General features: G+C 46.5%; 1 long non-coding RNA gene across 1 annotated transcript in view; it reads left to right on the top strand.

The window, feature by feature from the left end:
• Nucleotides 1-21,115, top strand: part of LOC140601118 (uncharacterized) — a 66,178-nt gene that overhangs the window by 611 nt on the left and 44,452 nt on the right. The gene's annotated exons all lie outside the window — the stretch shown is intronic.

The following is a 21,115-nucleotide window of genomic DNA, read 5'->3' as shown; positions in this document are numbered from 1 at the left end:
GAAAATTGTGGGAAATGCTTTGTGTCTTGAGTTGAGATTTTGTTTCTCTGGAGGGGATAGACTTTCACGTTTGCAAATCAGTCATCTCAAGGTACCACTGTAGAACCATTTCAAGGCTGGTTTTGCAAGTTCCCAGGGTCATTTTCACCTGAAGCCTCCCCCTGCAAACCTCAAGATCAAAACATGACCATTTTCTTGTTGCCCCCTTTCTTGTGATGGGTTTATTTCCTCTCTATTTCTGCCTTGAGAGTGTAGCCCTTGGGAGGGGACACCAGGTCTGGGTAGGGTTTTCTGATAGACTCTTTATCTTAGTAGGAGTTCACACTTTACTTGATAAACTGCAAGACTTTGCGGCTGTTGGGATCCCTGGGTGGCGCAGGGGTTTGGCGCCTGCCTTTGGCCCAGGGCGCGATCCTGGAGACCCGGGGTCGAATCCCACGTCGGGCTCCCGGTGCATGGAGCCTGCTTCTCCCTCTGCCTGTGTCTCTGCCTCTCTCTCTCTCTCTCTCTCTGTGACTATCATAAATAAATAAAGAAAAAAAAATTAAAAAAAAAAAAAAAAAGACTTTGCGGCTGTTAAAACAGAACCTCGGAGCCAGAGGTGGCCTCGCCACCTTTACTTCAGCAGCATTCTTGCCTTCATGTCATTTTGGCCTTTGTATATTCTTTCTCTTTTGTGCTAGCTAAGCAACGTGTTTTTAAAAAGATGCTGATGTATTTTATCCAATGTTTAATTTCTATGGAGAAAGTGGCTTGGGATATCAAGTTTGCCCTACTGCTGGAAAAAAAAGCCTGGTGTGCCTGCTACTGTAACTGATTTTGATAAAACAGGACATGAACAGTTTTTGACTTCTGGGTTTGCAAGGTACAAATCCTGTTGCTATGCCATTGTTGCTGGAAAATAGTCTGTGAGCCCGGTTTGTAAACCAGTCAGTTCTTGGATGGCTGGAGAGAGAAGAGGCAGATTTTATTTACTTATTCATGAGAGACACACAGAGAGAAGCAGAGACACAGGCAGAGGGAGAAGCAGTCTCCCTGTGGGGAGCCCGATGGGGGACTTGATCCCAGGACCCCAGGATTATCACCTGAGCGGAAGGCGGAGGCTAAACCACTGAGCCACCCAGGTGCCCCTGGGCTCTCCTCTTTCAAAGTTTCCTCTGTAGCATTCAGGGAGCAGTAGCTCCCTTTCATCCTTGCTTTGCTTCTGTGTTTGCTGGTGAGAGGAAGGAGTGTACACTTGCTTGTGCAGGCACGAGTGAAGCAAGAGGAGGGACCGTGAAACAGGAGAGGGAACAAAAGCAAAGGATAATTGACTGTTTCCATAGGGTCCTATGGTAATAACCTACTCATTTTTGTTTTTACTTTTATAGGGAGTCGGGAAGGGAGAGAACATGACCAATTCAGGTGTCAGCTCTAAGTCTGAATGTTTATCGTATCTCATAGATGATCCCCATTTTCATCACCTGGATTAGGAAAAACTTTAAAAAATCACAGAATAATAAGCTGGCATCATCTTAATGTGACTTTTCTTGTTGTTTCTAAGTTTTGACAGAGGCCCCACAGACTGAGAACAAAATCTTAGGGACCTTTACATTATAAAGCAAGGTGAATGATTGTCTGTATTAGTAGGGTTCTCTAGAGAAACAGAACCAAAGGGATGTATGTGTAAACATATATAGGATTGGCTCACATGATTGTGGAGGTTGAGAAGTCCCAAGATCTTCTGTCTACAGAGGCAGAGCCAATGGTATAATTCCAGTCCCAAAGCTGGCAGGTTTAAGATTGAAACGAAGCTGATTTTTCCATTTGAAATCAAAAGGCAGAAAAAGACCAGTGTCTCGCTCTATGGCAGTCAGGTGGGAAGAAGTCTTTCTTACTCAATCCTTTTGTTCTATTCCAATCTTTAGCTACTTGGATGAGGCCCACCTACATTAGGGGGGGTAATCTGCTCTACTCACTCTACCAACTCAACTGTTAATCTCATCCAGAAGCACACTCAACTGTTAATCTCGTCTAGAAGCACCCTCAGAGACACACTCAGAATGATGTTTGGCCAAATGTCTAGGCACCTTGTCCCTGGTCCAGTTGACACATAAAAATAACTACTGTACTGTCTATGCAAGACTTGCAAAGGGATGAAATGAAACCTAATCTGTTAGCCAAGGGTATCCCCCCATCACCTTGACCTTACAAAAAAAAAAAAAATACATGGACAAAGTGGAGAGAAAGGGTCCATCTCAACCCACCAGAGTGAGGGGAGAGGGAAGACATGCTTCTCCTCACAACTCAAGCAGAATCATGAAGGATCCGGTCTCTTTATGTCTGCTAAGTTATTGAAACTTTATTTTGTGGGGAGGAAGAGAATGATCTGAGTAGATTTGTGTTTTGTCAAAAAGAGCACTGGACAGCAGGGAGAATGCATTCATTCAGCAAGCATTAACTAAGCAAGACCCTATGCAAAACAACCAGATATGACTTCTGGTCTCCGCAAGCCAGCAGGTTTTCTGAAAGGGAAGGAGTCTACCAAAGCCTTATACTTCAAAGAGACCCACAGAGAGTCCTAAGTGAGAAGTCCCAGATGCTCTGAGTGCAGTGAGAGCTCAGGAAGGCAAGATTCCTTCAGGCTGCATCAGTCTGGGAAAACCTCAGGAGAGGGTGACAGTGGAGGGTCTTGAATGAGTAGTATGATTTGAGAGGCTGAGTTGGGGGGTGGGACAAACATCGGAGCGAGTGGTGTGTGTGTGTGTGTGTGTGTGTGTGTGTGTGTGTGTGTGTGTATGTGTGAGGGGGTAATAGCCCCCTCACAAAATTTGGCCACAGTACAGGATGTATGAATGAAGGGTGCTTAGTGGGTGGGAACCAGGGACACTGAAGTGCCATTAGGGGATGCATGAGATGGTTTTTGGTGGACATTTTAGAGTTCATCAGTCAGGCATTTATATTAATGTACAGTGGAAATATTTAAGCAGTAATGATAACATTGCTTACAATGAGGGAAAGTAAAGAAAATGAGGCAATTTAATCAATTTTCATGAAGTAATGATTTGGATGGGGCACAGATCTGACAAAAATCGTCGAGGAAAAATTAACCCAAGGAAATTGGGCTAAGTTTAGAATGATTTAGGAGGGATGGCACACTAGTTTTTTAGAGTTGTGCTTTGGTAGAAAGATCAATCTGGAAGCTCGTGTAAAGTGGAAAAAGTGATCCAGGCTGGAGAGACCAGTAAGGAAACTATTGTAACGCATTAGTAGTAAGAGTTTCCTCTTTAAGGAACATGTGCTGCTTTTCCTTCACACGTTCCTATATTTGCTCAAGTTCTTATTGTAAATTCATCAGCTTGCTTCACGTGGAGGCAACACGTGCTGTTGGAAGTTTCCCCCACTGCCTTTCTGCAAGTAGCCACCTCCCGGTTTGGGTGGTGGTATTTTGAAGATTTGACAGATTATATGTCAGTCTCCTCTCTGAGCTCCTTTCCTTAGAATCAGTGCCATTCTTTTTGCACCAAAGATTTTTGTCTCGTTGCAATGAAAGAAGTCTTCCATGAAAAGTGTGTGTGTGGGGGGGGGGGGCGGGGGTGTGTGGAAGAGGTGGGGGGGCGGAGGATAAGACCTTCTGAAACTGTCAGGCTGATGCCTTGACATTACACAAAGAAGCTTGAGCTCTATCCCAGTGAAACAACATAGCGGGGAGGCAAGCAAAGGCTTTCCATCCCACCCTAATGTCCACGCCTGTGTCCTTTTTATTTTTGTTCTCTGGCAATGTCTACTTTCTTTGAGGCACTGTGGATTTCTTAAGATGCTGCAACCCACAACGAAATGTTCTTCCTGTGAGAAATTAACGATTGGATTAGCATGTGGCAAGGGAAGTTGCCTGTCCAGGAAGGACACTACAGTGCTATTCCAACTGGTCTTGGGGAGGAGAGGGGAATCGAGCCTGTCTCCCAGTGCTTCCTGCCTATAGCCTGTCAGCTCATTTTTCTGGCTTTTTGTTCTGACATCCGAATCTCCTGGATGGGTAACACTTATCCCTTCCTGCATCCTCCCAAAGGAGGGGGCCACTTCAGAATCAGAGGCAGCCTTCTTTAGAGGGGCATGTTTATACATAATCATTGGTGGAATAAATAAATTTCTTTTCGGTATCCTCTGCCACCTTTCCATACCTTGGTGGCTTATTTATCCCGTGGTTGGTTACCTTATCTCTCTGAGTGCTAAGGATGAGTCAGACGAGGCCTGGGGAGGGTTACGTGGCGTGTGACCTGATATGAGGTGCCATCTGGTACATTCTTTCTCTTCTCTCCATCCTCCAAACCTCTTCTGTGCCCACCTCTTGACACAGTGCTGCCTGACTCTGTTTCTTAGACTAAACCACACATAAATTCACTTTGTCCTTAATGATCCTCTAGCCTTTTTTGCAGAGTCTATGCTAGACTCTTTTTTTGGGGGGGCGTTGCAGAATCCCTTCCTACTTCTTTGGAATTATCACTCCAATTTCTCTGCGATTTTCCTTAGCGGAACACTCCTCCCCCTTGGAAGCTGTCTTATTGAGAGTCTGTCAGTGGGCAGTGAGCATATGATCCAGACTGAGCTGTCATAGTCTGCCGCTGGGGAGTCAGAGGCCAAGAGAGCTGCAGCATCAGGACCGGAAGGTGGTCAAGGCAGCTTCTTTGGGACGATGGTGATGGCTAGAATCCCTGCTCCTGGGCCTGGTGGCATTTCCTTTGTTCCTTTCCTTTTCAAAACCCCGTGGTTTAGGCTTTCCTTTGATGCCCCCACATCTGCTTCCAATAAATTAGGTTTTTCTGGAGTAAGCCAGACTCTTGTTGCTATTGTTTATGATCAAAGCACCCAGAAAAGGCCACCCTCTGCTCCCTTCTTTCCGTCTCTTGTAGCTCCTCTCCTGCTTATGGCCTTGGTGGCTTCATGTTTCTGTTAAGAGCAAGCCCCTGTTCCCAGAGCAGCCTGCGGGCCCAGCCCACATGGGCTCTGGGAGCCTCCATGGGCGACCATTCTCTCTTCTACCTCCCTTGCCTTGTCCCCTTCACTGTGTGTCCCATGCCCTCTCATGTGCCCACTCACTTGTGCTGCCTTCTGCCTGTGGGGCTCTTGGAATCAGCCTTCCCACACCCTTCCCAACCCTTGCCCAGGTTGGTGGGCTAGGGGCTCTCTTAACACTCCTGGTACTTCCTCATGATGACAAGTATTCTGTAATTATATATCTCTCTGTGGCTCATTTGATCATTGTCTCCTTCACTAGACCATAAGATCCATGATGATAGGAGCTCTGTTTTTGTCGCGGACTGTATTCTTGTCCCTAACACAGCACTTGCTATGCGGTAAGAGTCCAAGACCTTTTTGCTGAATGAGTACAAAAAAACCCGTGCAATCTGACCTTGCCAGACCACCTGAGATATGAATTCACTCCCAGTCTCCCTTTTTATCAGTATTTCTGGGCTGCATCTGTTCTCTTTAGGGCTCTGGTCTACACTGGGCAGTGATGGCCAGAGTTCTAATCAAACCCATAAACATAGTTGTAGTTAACAAGCGTTCCTGCAACTCTCCTCTCTTTGACCCTCTGTCCTAGACCTGCCTAATGTTCACCTTATACCACCTGATTATATTCTCCTATGGAGGCCTGTTTCATGGTAGGATTATTAGATTCTTGAAGGCAGCAAATAGAATTGTGAAAACTAATTCTTTATTCTGGTTCTGTGCCTGAGTAGCTAATTCAGTTAATCTCTCTGAAGCTTAATTTCCTCATCTTTAAAATGGGGGTGATATTTGTTCTACTGTCTAATGCCTGGTGGTGATGAGAATGTGAAGAGATAATGTCAAAGATTTGGGAAAATTGCTAAGTGGATATAAAATGTGAGAAATATTTATCTACTGCCTTATAGCTTTCTGATATTCATGATAACATTTAGTCTTTTCTAGGCACTCTCCAAATGCTATAATGCTTTAACCCACCTGCCCTTACTTCATCTAGTAAGTGAAAGAAAATAGACTACTAGTTACTGCTGAATGCACTGAGAGCCAGGCATGCACAGAGCTGAGGGCTTCACTTATGTCATCTCATTTAATGTGCACAAGACTATGAGATGGACACGAGTTTTTCTCATTTGAGGAGAAAACTGAAGCTAGAAGAGGTTAAGCAACTTATTCAAGGTCACACAACTTGCAAACTGGGGAACTGGGATTCGAATCAGAAGCCACAGACTCCAGGGCCAGTGCTCTTTAGCAGGGCCTATAGGGTCACCTGTAGTGACCTCAGGTCAGACTCTGCTCAGTGCCCACTGTGCTCTGGGCATTGTGTTGGCTGACTGCGGTACCTCTGTTCACTTCAAGTTCACACCATCATTGTCGTTTCACAAACGAGGAAGTGGAAACTGAGAGAGAGAGAGAACTTGACTCTCTGCTTCTGGGTAAGATATAGAGTTGCAGCAGGCCACCACGACTGTTGCAATACGGCAGGAGCTAGAAGAGAACGGGATACATTGTTCAAAGCCCATATGGCGAGACGGTAGAGAGCTTTGGAAGCGATGAGTAGGAAGCAACAAAACTAGAGAAAGAAGAGCATCTCCCAGGCCAGCTGATGCCCACTCATTTTCTTCCCTGAGGGCACTTACCTGGTTTGAGCACGGGAATGCACTTGATCTGAGTGAGCAGACTCCACAGAAAACAAGAGAAACCACAGAGGATGTGGCCATCTCCAGGGGCCGGTGGGACAGAGAAACCAGAGAGGCTCTGAAGGCAAGGCTCCTGCTCTTCTCCATAGAGTGTTGCAGGGGCCGGGGTGGTGGTGGTGGTGGTGGTGGTGGTGGTGGGGGTTGATAAGAAGACTTGGTAAGCCAGAATCAAGCTCTGTCTAAATCTGGGCCTACTGCACAGGCCATTTTTGTTTTGAGTTTCCTTCCTGGGGCCCATAGGGATCAAGGGATCCGGTCTCCTCCTTCCCCTTGGTATCTGTATTCCTCTGCACCAAGGGCGGCTAAACTGTCTGTGGCAAGTAGCTTTTCACAGACATTGGTGCCCCCTGCTGTCAGAGAGCAGTGTTGTGAGGACTCCCAGCTGGCTCTGAGCATCTTCTGTCCTGATATTGTTCTTTCAAGAACTGAGGCGTTTAACCCCCAGGATCAATTCCAAAGTCTGAGATTTTTGTCTCCCTGATGTCCTCTACCCCCGAGTGTTAGCTGTCTAGATCGGTAGATGCCTGTGGCTGTCAGGTCCTCATCTGTAAGATAGCGTCGATGGTGCCCCTTTGACAGGCTGCACCTTCCGCAAGGCAGGGTATAAAGTCCTTAACATGCATGGCATCCAGTTAGTGTCATTGGTAAATGGCAATAACAGTAGTGATCATTGTGATCCTTCTCAAAGCTCCCCAAGGAGGCAGCCCTGGTTGGGACTGTCAGCGGTGATGAGAGCTGCCCTGACTCTGGGATGTTCTGGGGCATTGAGTCATCCTCAGCCCTATGGGAGTGCACCAGGAGCAGGGAGCCTGGGGCCCAAAACCGAGGAAGAGGAGAGGAAGAGGAAGAGCGCTGGGCCGAGGTGTGTACCACGCGGCTCCCTCCTCCCTCGACATCAGCATCTGGTCTGTTAACTGCTCAGTGTTGGCGATTCTCAGGCCTCAAGCCTCAGGCCCCTGGGAGCTGAGGTTGCTGAAACTACGTCTGTCTCTCTGCAGGTTGCATCTTGGTCCCCTTTTACGAGGAGAGACCCCTGACCTCCTTAGATGGAGGCACTCTGAGTTCACTGATCTGACGGAGAACAGTGGTTAGTCAGATATCTCAGAATAGTCTGGCCTTGGGGACCTGCTTTTCGGCCTCCCTGTGTGGGCCCCATGTGTGCGCGCTGAGGGGGATCCATGGGCCATGGGTGTGGGGGCAGAAACCTGCCCAGGGTGCTTCCTGGTGCCTGGCTCCTGGGGCCTGGGTTGCCCAGTGTCACAGGGAGCTCAGACCTTCAGTCTATGGCTTCAGCTCTGAATCACTCCTGCTTGCTGTTTCCCAGTTCCCCCCACTCTCAGGTTCCCGCACCTTTACGAGCACCAGCACCTTTAGCAGCAGCATTCTCAGGGAGGTTTCTTTCCTGGCAACCAAGAAGACTTCCCATCATTCATTTTGAAAGCACACCCTGTCCCTTGGGCACCCATCTGCGGTCCCCCAGATCTTGGCCTGCCCTCCCCCAGGGCCCACCCATAATCTTCTCTCTCCCAGCGTGCTTGGCCTCAGCTCTGGCTTGAGAGGACCCAGCTGGCTGCCAAGCCTCTGGACTTCTTTCTCTGGGTCCCAAGCTGCCTACCACACAGGGATGCAGCTGGCAGCACCCTGGGATGATGGGTCAGAGTCTGAGGCATTCCCCTGCCACCCACAGACTCAGCAGCACCCTGCTGACTTGGAGCTAGCCTTAATTTCTGTCCCTACAGCCATCTGACTCTGTGACTTTTTAATTTTCATTTGCTCATGTGTCGCCACATACACAGAAACATATCCAGGGCTTGTGATTTTGTTCTGCTCCAGGGTTGCCAGATAAAATACACGATGTCTGGTTAAATTTAAATTTCGAATAGGCAAGGAATCTTTTTTTTTTTTTTTTAGTTTAAGTATGGCCTATATATTACATACTAAAAAAAAGATTCCTTATTTATCTGAAATTGAAGTTTAACTGGATGCATTATGTTTTTATTTGCTAAATCTGGCAATTCTGTTCTCATCTGCTCCATCAGGGGCCTCTAGGGGCCTGGGAACTTTCTAGAGGAGGCTCTTCTGACAGCAAAGACTTGGTCTCAACTTTTTAGGTTAGGAGGTTTGTTACCCATGACGTCTTCCTTAGACTGGGAGATCCTTGAAGATACAAATTGCACCCCTGTCTCCCATTCCCAGCCTTCAGATGCTCCGGGTAAGCCCCCCTGTGTGTGTAGGGTCTAGAGCTGGGGCTCCAGGGCTGGGCTTATTGTGAACAACATCGCTTTCTTGCAGACCTACCCATCAGAGCTAAACCCACATGTGTCCTGCCTGCTCGAGGGATTGCATTTCCTGAAATAGCCATATGGGCTGGTGAGCAGCCGGGAAACCTGGAGAGGAAACCCCCTCCATCACAGGTCTCGTGATGCCTCCTGGCCGGGAGGTTGGTTCTGAGCTGAGAGAGCTCCTTCTGGGTACCTCATGGTTCACTTTATACTTTTCTGTGGCAGGTAGTATAGGATAAAGATCAGGCCTGGACTTCATTCTCTGCTCAACGGCCTTTCAATTTTTTAGCTTGTGTTTCATTTCAAAACCTCTTTAGATAGGGATTCCTGGGTGAGTCAGTGGTTAAGTGTCTGCCTTAGGCTCAGGGCATGGTCCTGGGGTCCTGGGATTGAGTACTGCATCAGGCTCCCTGCAGGGATCCTATTTCTCCCTCTGCCTGTGTCTCTGCCTCTCTCTATGTCTCTCATGAATAAATAAATAAAATCTCTTTTAAAAAGCAAGCAAGCAATTAAGCTCAAGCTAAAGCAGGAGAGGCTGTACTTTTAAAGAAAGAGATACCCTGTCAGTTGGGCCCCGTTGAGGCAGGGATAGTTGGGGTGACTTCTGCGCCTCTAAAAGAACCAGTAGTGGGGTGATCTGCACATGGACACAGATTCCTGGAAATGAGGGGACATCCAAGGCAGGGGAGGGAGAGGGGATGGCGTCCCTAGCCTGAGGTTTTTTTAGTGCATTATGCCCACCCTCCTTTATTATCAACTTTTTGGCTCCATTTCAAATCACTAAGCGCCCCTTAGAATCCTGTGTTGGGACTCGCCCCCTCCCTCTGGTAGGGGGAGGGCTCCTCCCACAGGTTGGTATTTTTACACTGCAGCCCTTCCCTTGGGCTCTTTCCCACTTTCCCCCCACCTCTTGCCCACCTGGCAGCTCCCAGGGAGTGATTAATGGTGTTGTCTCTCCTAACTGTTGCTAGAGGGGAGAAAGAAAGTGATGATGCCAAAAGAGAGAGAGGGGGCCTGGGTTAAGGGGATGAGTGGGCTCATCTCTTTGGAGGGGCCCAAGGTCCTTTGTAATACCTTGAGTTTCATGCATGGACCCCTATGTGGGCAATAAAGTAAGCTTTTAATTAAAAAGAGAGATTTTGAAAGACTGGAGCCCAGCACAGATGCTGTGGCATGAGAAGAATAGTTTATTCTGAAACAAGACATAAAAAGAATTTACTACAACATTGCTTAGATTAAAATAAAGAATTTCTGTTTATTAGGCATCTTAAAGACAAGTTACATATTGGGAGGAGGTACTCGGAGTGCATGTAGCTCGCAAGGGATTAGTAGTACATATGACAGAAGAAAATATATATATATATATATATATATATATATATATATATATATGACACCTACAATTCAATAAAGAGAGAACAAACAACTCAAGAAAAAAATAGAGAAGTCACACGAATAGGGGTTTCACAGAAAAGGAAATATATGGGGCTAAAGCACACACAAAGAGGTATTCAGCTTCTTTAGTTATCGAGGAAAAATAAATTAAGACAACAGAGAGTTAACATTTATCTGTTTAATTGGAAGGAATTGCAAAGTCTGTTAACATAGGGAACTGGAAAAGATGCAGACATTTGTTCACTTATTCAAGAAAAAATTTCATTCAATCCTAGTTGACACTCAGTCCTCTTTTAGGTGTTCAAGCTATTGGAGTGAACACAAAGATCAAAATGCCAGTTCTGTGGTGGCTTACATTCTTCTGGGAGGAGATGGACAGTAGGCAATAAGCACAATAATCAATAGTAGTTATCTAGTGTGCTAAGAGAGATATAAAGGAAGGTAAGGACAGTTGAGATTAATGGTAGGGCTGGTGGGGTAATTTTCAATTTAAATGGACTAGGTCAGGGTACATCTCATTAAGAAAATGACAGTTGAGAAAGATTTGAACAAGACTTGAACAAGATTGCAGATCAACATGATCTAACAAACATCTATGGAGCACCGCACCTAACAAGGACAGAATACGTGTTCTTCTCAAGTGCACAGAGTACATTTTCCAGGATAGACCACAAGACAAAATTCAATAAATTTTTATTTTATTTTAGTTCCAGTATAGTTAACATATAGTAGCATATTAGTTTCAGGTGTACAGTATTGTGAGTCAACACTTCCATATGACACCTGGTGTTCATCACTAGTGCCCTCCTTAATCCCCATCATCTATTTCTCCCATCCCCCCACTCATCTCCCCTCTGGTTAAGAGTCAGCTTCTTGGTTTGTCTCTCTCTCTCTCTCTTTCCCCTCCCCGCTTTGCTCATTTGTTTTGTTTCTTAAGTTCCATGTGAGTGAAATCATATGGTATTTGTCTTTCTCTGGCTGGCTTGTTTCGCTTAGCATACTGCTCTCTAGCTCCATACATGTTATTGGAAATGGCAAGAGTTTGTTCCTTTTTTTTTTTTTTTTTACAGTTTAGTAATATGCCATTGTATATATACACTACATCTCTTTTATCCATGTATCAGTCGATGGACACTTGGGCTGTTTCCATAACTTGGCTATTGTAAATAATCGAAATTCAATAAATTTAATACAATTGAAGTGACATAAAATATGTTGTCTGACCACAATGGAATGAAATCAGAAGCCCATAACAGAAACAGAGTTGGGAAATGTGTAAATATTTGGAATTAAGCAAGCAACACGCTATTAAATAACCAGTGAGTCAGAGAAGAAATCACAAATCTGCTTGAAGATGAATGAAAATAAAAACACATTATACCCAAACTCATGGTTTGCAGTGAAGGTAGTGTTGAAGTTGTAAACACATGAAAAAAAAAATCTCTCTTAAGTCAAAATTACCATCCACTTAAAGACACTAGAGAAAGAAAAGCCATCTAAAACATTTCGAAGTAGGTGAGGCCTAGCCTATGACCATTCGCACTATAACCAACATCCAATATTACTTTTATTCTCCTATGATAGCCTCTGTTTACCCAACTTGAGTGGTAGTCTTCTGAGGGCAGGAGCAGGGACCACTTATACTCACTGTTGTGTCTCCATTACCTAGTATGGCATCCAGTACGTGGGACGAGCTGCACGTTTTGTGGGATGAAAAGATGGACCCTTATTGCTGTGCTTGTGGGGAGTATAGCATAAGATATAGATTGTCTTGTCTCTGCATTGAGCACCTGAAACTAATGTAACACTGGGTGTCAACTATACTTCAAAAAAAAAAAACATCCTCAGAAGGTCTTTTGTCTAAGGTAAGTCTCTCAACACTATTGACATTTTGAACCAAATGATCCTCTGCTCTTGTGGCCGGCCCTGTGCACGGGAGGGAGTGTAGTGATATCCTCACCTGCTACCCACTCAATGCCAGTGGCTTCCCCCAGTTGTGACGACCAAAAGTGTCTCTGAACAGTGCCATGTGTGCCCTGGAGGGACAAAAAAAAGCCCTTGGTGGAGAGCTGTTGGTCTAGTGGCACAGTCTTGAAACTTCCTGAAGTTTTGACAAAGGACTTCATACCTCCGTCTCGCTTTGATGCATTTCTTAAAATGGGGATTGTTGATAGTGGAGAGGAGTGTAGGCTGTGGAAAAGAAGTTTAAATTTAATTCTGTGTGTCATGACAAACTACTGAAAAGATTTAGGCAGGAGAGTGTATGATTCATTGTATAAGTAGAAAAGCCAGTGATGCGAATTCAGTCAAGTCATAGGCTATAAAACCAATGTACAGAAACCTGTTGCATTTCTATGCACTAAGAAGGAAGCATCAGAAAGAGAAACCAAGGAATTGATCCCATTTACAATTATACCAAAACCCATAAGATATTAAGAATAAACCTAATCAAAGAGGTAAAAGGTCTGTGCTCTGAAAACTATAGAACACTCATGAAGAAACTAAAGAGGACACAAAGAAATGGAAATACATTGCATGCTCATGGATTGCAAGAACAAATATTTTTTTATTATTATTTTTTAAATTTATTTTTTATTGGTGTTTGATTTGCCAACATATAGAATAACACCCAATGCTCATCCCGTCAAGTGCCCACCTCAGTGCCCGTCACCCAATCACCCCCACCCCCGCCCACCTCTCCTTCCACCACCCCTAGTTCGTTTCCCAGAGTTAGGAGTCTTCCATGTTCTGTCTCCCTTTCTGATATTTCCCACTCATTTTTTCTCCTTTCCCCTTTATTCCCTTTCACTATTTTTTATATTCCCCAAATGAATGAGACCATATAATGTTTGTCCTTCTCCGATTGACTTATTTCACTCAGCATAATACCCTCCAGGTCCCTCCACGTTTTTTTTTTAATAAAATAATTTTTTATTGGTGTTCAATTTACCAACATACAGAATAACACCCAGTGCTCATCCCGTCAAGTGTCCCCCTCAGTGCCCGTCACCCACTCACCCCCACCCCCCGCCCTCCTCCCCTTCCACCACCCCTAGTTCGTTTCCCAGAGTTAGGAGTCTTTATGTTCTGTCTCCCTTTCTGATATTTCCCACACATTTCTTCTCCCTTCCCTTATATTCCCTTTCACTATTATTTATATTCCCCAAATGAATGAGACCATACACTGTTTGTCCTTCTCTGACTGACTTACTTCACTCAGCATAATACCCTCCAGTTCCATCCACGTCGAAGCAAATGGTGGGTATTTGTCGTTTCTAATGGCTGAGTAATATTCCATTGTATACATAGACCACAGCTTCTTTATCCATTCATCTTTCGATGGACACCGAGGCTCCTTCCACAGTTTGGCTATTGTGGACATTGCTGCTATGAACATCGGGGTGCAGGTGTCCCGGTGTTTCACTGCATCTGTATCTTTGGGGTAAATCCCCAGCAGTGCAATTGCTGGGTCATAGGGCAGATCTATTTTTAACTCTTTGAGGAACCTCCACACAGTTTTCCAGAGTGGCTGCACCAGTTCACATTCCCACCAACAGTGCAAGAGGGTCCCCCTTTCTCCACATCCTCTCCAACATTTGTGGTTTCCTGCTTTATTAATTTTCCCCATTCTCCCTGGTGTGAGGTGGTATCTCATTGTGGTTTTCATTTGTATTTCCCTGATGGCAAGTGATGCGGAGCATTTTCTCATGTGCTTGTTGGCCATGTCTATGTCTTCCTCTGTGAGATTTCCATTCATGTCTTTAGCCCATTTCATGATTGGATTGTTTGTTTCTTTGCTGTTGAGTTTAATACGTTCTTTATAGATCTTGAAAACTAGCCCTTTATCTGATACATCATTTGCAAATATCTTCTTCCATTCTGTAGGTTGTCTTTGAGTTTTGTTGACGGTATCTTTTGCTGTGCAAAAGCTTCTTATCTCATTTTTTCTTTTGTTTCTCTTGCCTTCATGGATCAATCCTGCAAGAACAAATATTGTTAAAATGTCTGTACTACCCCAAACAATCTACACATTTAATACCATCCCTATCAAAATACCACCACTATTTGCCACAGAGCTAGAACAAGCAATCCTAAAATGTGTGTGCAACCACAAAACCCTAAATAGCCAAAGAAACCTTGCAAATTGGGGAGGCAAAGCTGGAGACATCACAATTCCAGACTTCAAGTTATACTACAACTGTAGTGATCAAAGCGGTATGGCACTGGCACAAAAATAGAAACATAAGTCAATGGAACAGAAGAGAAAACCCAGAAATGAACCTCAACTATATGATCAACTAATCTTCAGAAAAGCAGGAAAGCATATCCAGTGGGAGAAAAACAGTCTCTTCAACAAGTGGTGTCGGGAAAACTGGACAGCAACATGCAGAAGAATGAAACTGGATCACTTTCTTACACCACACACAAAAATAAATTCAAAATGGATGAAAACCCTAAATGTGAGACAAGAATCCATCAAAATCCTGGAGGAGAACACAAGCAGTAACCACTTTGACATTGCCAGTAGCAACTTCTTACTAGGTATGTCTCCTGAGGCAAGGGAAACAAAAGCAAAAATAAGCTATTGGGACTTCATCAAAATTAAAAAGCTTCTGCACAGCAAAAGAAGCAGTCAATAAAACTAAGAGGCAATCTACAGAATGCAAGAAGATATTTACAAATGTCATATTGATAGTTAGTATCTAAAATATATAAAGAACTTATAAAACTCAATAACCCAATTAAAAATGGGCAGAAGATATGAATAGACATTTTTCCAAAGAAGACATCCAGATGGCCAATGGACACATGAAGAGATGCTCAACATCACTGATCATCAGGGAAATATAGATAAAAACTACAATGAGATAGGACCTCACACATGTCAGAATGGCTAAAATCAACAACACAAGAAACAGCAGGTGCTGACGAGGATGCAAAGAAAGGGGACACTCTTGCACTGTTGGAGTCAATGCAAACTGGTGCAGCCACTCTGGAAAATAATATGGAGCTTCCTCAAAAAATTAAAAATAGAACTACCCTATGACCCAGCAATTGCACTACTGGGTATTTACCCAAAGAATTCAAAAATACAAATTCAAAGGAATACATGCACTCTGATCTTTATAGTGGTGTTGTTTATGACAGCCAAATTATGGAAACAGCCTGAGTATCCACCAACAGATGAATGGATAAAGAAGATGTGATATATATAAATTGTACTCAGCTGTAAAAAGAATGAAATCTTGTTATTTGCAATGATGAGGGTGGAGTTAGAGAGTACTATGCTAAGGGAAATATAAGTCAGAGAAAGACAAATATCATATGATTTCACTCACATGTCAAATTTAAGAAACAAAACAAATGATCATAGGGGAAGAGAGAGAGAGAGAGAGAGAGAGAAACCAAGAAACAGACTCTTAACTCTAGAGAACAAACTGGTGGTTACCAGAAGGGAGGTGGGTGGAGGATGGGTGAAATAGGTGATGGGAATTAACGAGGGCACTTGCTGTGATGAGCACTGGGAGATGTAAAAAAGTGTTGAATCACTAAATTGTATACCTGAAGCTGATACTACACTGTATCTTTACTAAATGGAATTTAAATAAAAACTTAAAAAAAAGAGAAATGCCAGTGATGAATTTTATTATTTTTAAAAATAATTCTATTCTATGAATATAAAACCCACATATTGTTCATTCGGAACACACAGAAAAGCACAAAGTAGAAAATAAAAATCACCTTAACCCCACTGCCTGAAGACAACAGGTAATCACTGTTAATCTTGGAATATAGCAATCTTGGCTTATAGTTTTCCAATCACTGATAGATATTTGATACTTGTAGCATAATTAGAATGATCACCCTATGCATAGTGTTTTGTCAATCAGCACTTAAGAAACAGAGTGTCACATGGTGGTTTTGTTCCAGATTTTGCAGGAAGAGGTGAATGAACACTGGTGAGGCACCAAGAACCCTGAGGGCTGGATGGGGGACAGAGAGAAGCCCATTCTGTTCCAGGGAGTGAGCCCAGCAGGAGTATGGGCCATGTCTGGGCCATGGGTTTAGGAGGCCACTTGGGAAGGATGCTGGTGAGCCACGTGTGAACTCTCTGAAGATGCTCATTTCCCTGGGTTCTCCAGGGAACAGATTAGAGCCACTGCCTTGTCTTCGGCTGTAGGCCTTCGTGACAAAACACACCCCAGCTCTCCAAACGACTGCTAGTGTGGGAGCTGGTTCCGTGCTGCTCTGGGGGCCTCTCTTCCTCCCTCCCTCGGTCATAATTCTGGCATGAGAGGACGGGTAGCTTGTGTACCTCAGCCTCCCCCACCTGTTCATAATTACAGTACATCACCGATTTTGTATCAGGCATGGCGACAAGTACTTTTTATGTGGGTCATTTTAATGAATCCCACCTACGCTTCTCTGAGCTAAGTCACACCAGCCCTTTACTGTTGAGGAAGCTGATGCTCAGAAAAGTAGCAGCAGCCAGAAAGTGACAAGGCAGTGCAACTTGAGCATGTCAGCCCCCAAACTCCACGTGTTTCCCCTCTCCTGCACCTGCCCTGTGACCCCAGAGATGTCCTGGGCTGTTAGCAGCAGGGGTTCACATTCTTCATGTGACTCTGGGGCAGGGCCTCACTGAGATAAGCCCGCAGGTGATCGAGGGGGCGGAACAAGCCCTAATGCTGAGGATACTTAAGACACGCAGGGACACCTGGGTGGCTCAATGGTTGAGTGTCTGCCTTCCTCTCAGGTTGTGATCCTGGGATCCAGTCCCACATCGGGCTCCCTGTAGGGGAACCTGCTTCTCCCTCTGTCTGTGTCTCTGCCTCTCTCTCTGTGTGTCTCATGAATAAATAAATAAAATAAAAATAATTTGGGGAATCCCTGGGTGGCTCAGCAGTTTAGCGCCTGCCTTTGGCCCAGGGCGTGGTCCTGGAGTCCCTGGATCGATTCCCACGTCGGGCTCCCTTCGTGGAGCCTGCTTCTCCCTCTGCCTGTGCTCTGCCCCCCCCCCCTGGTGTATCTCATGAATTAATAAATCAAATCTTTAAAAATAAATAAATGAAAATAAAAATAATTTATGGTGCTACTAAAGGGAATAAGGGATAAAAATGTGGTAAGTACCTTTGGGGTGCCAGGCTTTGTGCTTAGTAGCACCTACATTTTTCTTAAAAATTCACCCAACAGTGAAATGATGAATGTTTGTATCCTCATGGTGGTTTCTCCGTGAAGAAACCCAGGCACCCATTGCTTCCAAGGTGTGGCAAGTGGCAAGCTGAGATTGCAGCTGCTGGTGGGCCTCGGTCTCCCCGACTTCCAGAGGTCTCCCTGATGCATCACCCCATCTCATTCCCCCTAGGTAGAATACGGAGCCGGACAGCTAGGGGATGGAGGATGTGCTCTGAGGACTGTGTCTGTGTCTTTTGTGGCTTGCACCAAATTGGTGTGTGCTCTCACTGTCAAGCAAGCAGGAGCAGGAGCAGGAGCAGGAGCATCTGTGGTGGGAGTCCTGGGAGCAGCTGTCTGCCAGGTGGCCTGTGCTCAGAGGTTAGCAGTGATGTGCTCCCTAGGTCCTCCGGAGGCCACTGAGAGCTGGGTGGGCGCAGGGGCCACAGGCCACCACCCAGGGAGTGGCTGACACCCCCCCGCCCGGAGGAGAGAGCATCTCTTTTAGTAGCATCCTTTGTAGATGCTTTTAATAGATCTCTTGGCTATTAAATATTTATGCAGTTAGTTTGGGACGCCTGGGTGGCTCAGTGGTTGAGCGTCTGCCTTCCTCTCAGGTTGTGATCCTGGGGTCCTGGGGTCGAGTTCCACATCGGGTTCCCTGCAGGGAGCCTGCTTCTCCCTCTGCCTATGTCTCTGCCTCTCTGTGTATCTCTCATGAATAAATAAATAAAATCTTTTAAAAAAAGACATGCAAATAATGGGTAGGTGCTTAGAAGGCAGATAGCCGGATGCCAGGAAGCCAGGCTGAAGGACCAGCACGCAGGGCCAGCAGGGAGATAGAGCCCTTGGCGGGAGCAGGGCCACCTCCCGCTTTAAGAGCCGGGCTGAATGAATCCTTACAGGCGGGGCCTCCGCCACAGCTGGATCCGATGGGCGTGCCTTCCCTCAAGCCAACTGGGAAAGTCCCCAGGATGCTAGGCCACTGTGGCGGGGTTCCCGGTCCCGTCCCGTCCCGGAGCCAGCCCTGCTGCCGCCCCCTCCCCTCCATTCATGGAAAAGCACCCGCGGCGCCGGTCCCTGCGGGCCTTCGGGCAATCGCCGCGCTGCGCCCCCCGTGCTCACAACTGCAAGCGCTGACTCGTTTGTCCTTGGGCCAGGGCTGGAGGAAAATAGTTTCCCAAAAAAGCAGCTGCAGAAAATGTGGAAAAAATCCGCACCCCAAGCGTCTGCAGAGTGGGGGCGGGAAGTCCTCTGGCCGAGCCGAGCCCGAGGGAGGATGCGCCGAGCTCCTGCGAGGGGGCAGGAGCGGACTGGAAGCCCCGTGGCCCAGGGGGAGAGGAGACCCGCACCCTGTACCTGTCACTTCCTGCCGCTCCTGGCGGCGTCGGGGACTCGGCTCCCGGGGGAGTTACAGCCCCTTGAGAGGCTGCTGCAGAGGCAGAGCGCGGGTGCTCAGTGCGGACCCGGAACGTGCATCTGTTCTCTCGGATGCGGATGCGGATGCGGGGGCGCCTGGGCTCCCTGCGGTCTCTTCCTCACTTCCTACCCTAGTGGGTTATGTGCCATCTCATTTGACCCTTGCGGTGACGGGGGAGTGGGGTAGCAGGTAAACAGTACTGGGTCTCAGGAGGGGAGGTGTCTGCCCAGGGCCACAGAGACCTCAGCCTTCCTGAGTCCAGCGTCCCTCCTGCTGGACTGTGTGCCTCGGTGTTGGATCTCAGTCACCCGGTGCGGGGGTGGGGTGGGGGGTGGGGGGGTGGGGAGGGGGGGGTGGTGGTGGTGTGTGTGTGTGTGTGTGTGTGTGTGTGTGTCCTGGGGGGGGGGGAGCGGGGGTCCCAGCTGCCTGATCTCAGGAAGGAGAAGTGCTGGGAGTAAGGGCTCTGGAGGCAGGAGGCCGACCTTTGTGGTACTGTGCTGGCCCCTAAGTGGCCTCTTGATTATGTGAAAGAACTGATACATGACCTTGGGCAAGTTGCTTTATCTGTGTCTCAGTTTCTTCATCTGCACAATGCAAGTGTGGAGTTACAGACTCTCTGGAGTCTGAGTCCCTTCCCATTCTCAAGCTTTGAGGAGTGAAACTTTCTTTTTCTTTCTTTCCTTTTTTTTTTTTTTTTTAATATTTATTTATTCATGAGAGACACAGAGAGGCAGAGACACAGGCAGAGGGAGAAACAGGCTCCTTGCAGGGAGCCTGACATGGGACTTGATCCTGGGACCCTGGGATCATGACCTGAGCCGAAGGTCAGGTCAACAACCACTGAACCACCCAGGTGCCCCAAGGGGCAAAACTTTCTGACCAAACCCATATTTGCTAGCTCTTGCCAATGTAGCCAACACCTCCCTAGTCTGTTCAGACTCTGCTGGGACCCTTTCTGACACCCACCTGACCCTGGTGAAGTGCATTGAGCACAGAGCTGGAGGCCCAAGGCCTATTTTTGCCTCTGCATCTTCACGCAGAACTCAGGCTGGGTCTCCCACACCCCTCTGCAAGTGTTGGATCCCCTGCATGACCCAGTCGTGGGAGGGCACAGTGAGGCTGGGTGTGGGCGAAAGCTGTGTAGACAGGAAAATCAGGGTCTCAGCGTGGGAGTGTTGAGAAGTGAGGTTTTCTACCAGGGTAGGAAGAAATGCTGTGACTCCATCACCCTGGGCCAAGTGTCATCTGGATCTGGACTCAGTGACTCAGGGAGTGTATTTTCATTTTATGGTCTTGGATGGCCGGTTCCTTGACTGGGCTAACGGACAAGGCAGGTGAGCATCCACCAAGCATCAGGGAGGTAAGTCCTTGAAGCACCTGGGTGTGCTTGAGGGAGTCCAAGGGCTGGATTTTCACACGAAATGAGGGGCTGAGCATTGTTTGGAGGTTCTTTCAAGTTGGCTCTTCCACGTGCCTAGCCTGTGCCACTCTGGCGGTGTGGCTGGTGCAGGGCGAGCCTGGAAAGCTGACTTGGGGAATGAGGGGGCTGGCAGGAGAGAGAAGGGTGGGGCTGCAACTCCGTCAGGGCTGGGATGGCCTACTTCTGTGCACAGAGATGGTGGAGGCGGGGAGGGTGGTGTGTAGCCCCAGGCTTCCCCAGCCCAGCCACCATGTTGGAAATCCAGTTTATTGAATTTACAGTAAAGGTTTTATGGGGCTTTCCTGGAAGCTTCTCATTATGGAAACTCTTGTGCTGGCGGTTTGGTGGCTGGTGTCTGGTTTGTTTGGGAGAGGTTGAGTCAGGTCCCGCCTTGATGGAAATTTCCTCTGCCTGGGTCACTCAAGGGGAGCAGGCTGGGGGCTGGAGTGGGCCTGCCAGATTTGGGGAGAGGACCAGCTGTCCTGCAGGTTGGTCTTGAATGGGTCCCCACTTGTTTCTTATCTGACCTTTCTTTGTGGGTTCCACACATCTTTTTGGGAGAAGCTATGGCAAAAAAAAAAAAAAAAAAAAAAAAAAAAAGTCATTCCAGTTATTTAAGGCATTTTCATTATTTTCCACATATTTGGAAAGTAAGAGTGCTTGTTGATTAAGCAAAAACAAGCCAACTCCATGAAAATGGATTTGCTGATTATAAACATCAGGAGCGTGCAACACACAGGGC

Source organism: Canis lupus, chromosome 12 (assembly GCF_048164855.1).
Source record: "Canis lupus baileyi chromosome 12, mCanLup2.hap1, whole genome shotgun sequence".
NCBI classification, from domain to species: Eukaryota; Metazoa; Chordata; class Mammalia; order Carnivora; family Canidae; genus Canis; species Canis lupus.
This window is presented reverse-complemented; position numbering and strand designations above follow the sequence as displayed.